The sequence below is a fragment of the Cyprinodon variegatus genome, unplaced genomic scaffold, assembly GCF_000732505.1.
Source record: "Cyprinodon variegatus isolate N-32 unplaced genomic scaffold, C_variegatus-1.0 Scaffold1295, whole genome shotgun sequence".
NCBI lineage: Eukaryota > Metazoa > Chordata > Actinopteri > Cyprinodontiformes > Cyprinodontidae > Cyprinodon > Cyprinodon variegatus.
In genome coordinates, this window is record NW_015151748.1 from 165,352 (window position 1) to 168,507 (window position 3,156).

A 3,156-nucleotide genomic window follows, 5' to 3' on the forward strand; every position below is an offset into this window, starting at 1 on the left:
GTTTGTTGTTTTCTTGCAAACAGCAGAGAATCTTTAAACATTGTTGTATTTATTCACGTAGAGCAGAGCTGTAAACGTCTCGTGCCTGATCCGTGTTCCAGACATATCTCCGTTCACCAAGAAGTGGTTGCCCCCCCCCCTATCTTTTTTCATTTTACGTTGAAGTGCTTCATTACGTTGGATCCGAGCCGCTGGGCGGAGCAGGTGCTGCCTCTGTGGGGTCCAGCATTCCCACCCGACCCGGTTTTGGAAAGTGCAATAAATGTTCCCACATATCTTCTGATCACACGTGTGAAAGATTGTTTCTGATTAAATTGGAGAACGTCGTCACTCGGTGAGGAACTGTTCATGAAATGAAAAGAGACACGCAGTTCTGGATCAAGTTCTTCCATATTTGGAAGTTTTGTTTATTCTGTGTTTATGTTCCTGCAACATGTAAAACAGATCATTTACATGATGAGATGAGATCTGTGTCAGAAATATTAATAAAACTTTTAAAACTCAATCTGAGCTGGTTGTTGTGTTTCCAGGAGAAACTTTCTCCTCATTTCACGTGGAACAATCAGGAACACGGTGACCTCCAGGTTTATTATCATCTACCAACTGAAGGTCTATCGCTATGTTTGCGTTTCCTTAAACTTCTATAATTGCTTAGGAGCGTAGAATATATCTGCTTCTAGCAGAACCTCTATTTGTTTAGAGCTGCTTTTAGGCATTACTAGTTGGAGTTCCAACTGGTTTATTTGTCTTAGACTGCAAAAAACGATCTAGAAATAAGTAAACATTTCTTAAATTAAGTGCATTTATCCTTACTTTAAGTAGGTAAATTAGATAGTTTGCCAATGGAATGAGTATTTTTACTCTTAAAATAAGATAATTAGATAATATTGCACTTGAAACATCTAATAAATCTAAATTGTCTTGTTCTATTGGCAAAATGTCTCTTTTACCTCAATTCAAGAACAAATGCACTCACAGCTCACAGTCATGTTTTTGGACTGTGGGAGGAAGCCGGAGTACCCGGAGAGAACCCACGGATGCTCAGAGAGAACATGCTAACTCCATGCAGAAAGACCCTGGGCCAGGAATTGAACCCGCAACCTTCTGGCTGCAAGGCAGCCCTAACATCAAGTGTATTTAGCATTCATTTTAGCAGGCTAATTAGATGATTAGTGAGTATTTTTACTCTTAAAATAAGATAATTAGATCATATGCATTTGTAATGAGGCAAAGCAGTTACTTTTTCTTATTTTAAATGTAGTGTCTCACTCACCTCATATTCAAGAAAAACACTTATTTAAGAAAAAAATCACTTATTTAGATTTCAATTTTTTGCAGTGTCCTACCTGCCTTTATCGTGTTTTTATTCTGTTTTTCTCTTTACTTCTATTTTATTGTTTAATTCATGGAAATCCCTTTGATGGTTCTATAAAAGTGGTAAAAATAAACCTGCCTTGCCTTGAACCTGCTGACTAAGGAGATGGAGCTCCTGTGGTTGTTCTCTCAGCTTCACCCCCATCTGTCCCCTGACATCATGGGACGTCCATCCCTGTGCAGACCTGCAGCTGCTGAGATCTTCTCCTCCTGGGAATCATCTCTGCAGTACATACTGTATATACAGCGCCTGCTTGTTTATTCTTAATGCACCTTTTCCTCCTTGTTTGCACCTTCTTTAATTACTTTCCCAATATTTTTGTGATTTTTATTTCTGTGATGTTTTAGTGTGTAATTTGTTCTGTTGTTTCCTGTGTGCAGTCACTGTGTTTTGTGATTGAGAATTAGCCTTAGCTAAAATGTTGTAGTGTGTGACATAATTCATGAAACATACTTGTCCCTATCAAATATATGAATAAATAAATATGTGACCAGGGAATTTCTCCGCTGTGAGATCAACAAAGCTAATCTACCGTAATCTAATCTAATCTAAGATGGGCTTGAGATTAAGGCTGTAGTGACAGCATGTCTGGGTCCTCTAGAAAGGCTAACTCAGCAGCAGTGACGTCATTCCGTGTGCCTGCTGATGGAGAATCAGCAGCAGTGACGTCATTCCGTGTGTCTGCTGATGGAGCATCAGCAGCAGTGACGTCATTCCGTGTGTCTGCTGATGGAGCATCCAGTGATGGTTTAGTTTATCCCAGGTTTTCCTTCCTGGATTGATGAGCAGCAGCAGTTGCTCCCCCCCCTCCCCCCTGTTTCCTCCCACCTGTCATCTCTCCTCGCGCCTGCGGGCCGCTATAAACCAGCCTTCTGCGCATGCGCAGGGATCCTTTCGGAGCAGCTTCCTGCCAGATAGTGCTCCTTAACAACAGACAAAGCTTTCCTGCGGATTCCCGGGAATAGTTTGGATAAAGGCTCCTGGACCCCCCTCCCTTCCATGGTAAGGCCGGACTAAGGGCTGCCCCCTCCCGGGCTGGGTGCTGTCTGGAGGCCGTGGGAGGGGGGGCTGCTTCTCTGGGTCAGAGAGTTTAACACGATGCCTGCTGGGTCCGTCTAATGTCTGGATTGGAAAACTTTCCCAGCCTGGTTGCGCTTCGATCAGCCCGATATTCCGCTCATTCCCCCGAAATAACGAACCCAGACATCAGCAACTAGCGGCGCTGTCTAACGCCTGGGTGGGAGTTAGCTTCTGTTGCTAACGGGGGGAACTTAGCGTCCCTGTTGTTGGGCGCAGACTAACTCCTGGTGCGGACAGCTGGGAGACTTTAAATTAGGTTTTCTGCTCTAATTCTGTCTGCATGTTTAATATTTTCATTGAAGAGCAAACGAGCTTCCGTCTCCCAGGAATTATCCGCGTCCATTGCTTCATCTTCGCAGCACTAACCGGGGCCGGTGGGGTCTATGTGCTGGAATCGGCTGTCCATCAGAAGCAGGATGTTTACCTGTGGCCAGGTGTGCAGAGCCGGTTGCGGAGCGGAAGCTTTATTCCCGCCTTCCATCGCTGGTCTGGAGGAGGTTCCCAGGAGGTGCCCGGGTCCATCCTGCAGCCCTGCTGCAACACCTGGGGCCCATGGAGGGTTTGCATGAGGCTGATGGAGCAGAACCACCATGTTCTACCAAACACCCCCTGGTCTCTTTCCACTCTCACCCAGACTAGTGGATTAATCCCCCCCCCTAAATCACTCCTTTGTTATAATCGGACAGACTGGAACAGGTGTT

At 44.8% G+C, this 3,156-nt stretch overlaps 1 protein-coding gene across 4 annotated transcripts in view; it reads left to right on the forward strand.

The window, feature by feature from the left end:
• Positions 1-2,229: 2,229 nt before the first annotated feature.
• The window catches only part of LOC107102680 (eyes absent homolog 3-like), a 15,073-nt gene continuing 14,146 nt past the window's right edge, over positions 2,230-3,156 (forward strand). For 3 of the 4 annotated variants that reach the window (XM_015402075.1, XM_015402078.1, XM_015402077.1), the window contains exon 1: positions 2,230-2,377. The gene's annotated coding sequence lies outside the window, so the exon portion shown is untranslated. The remainder of the gene's footprint in view (positions 2,378-3,156) is intronic. The other variant, XM_015402076.1, reaches the window with a different exon arrangement.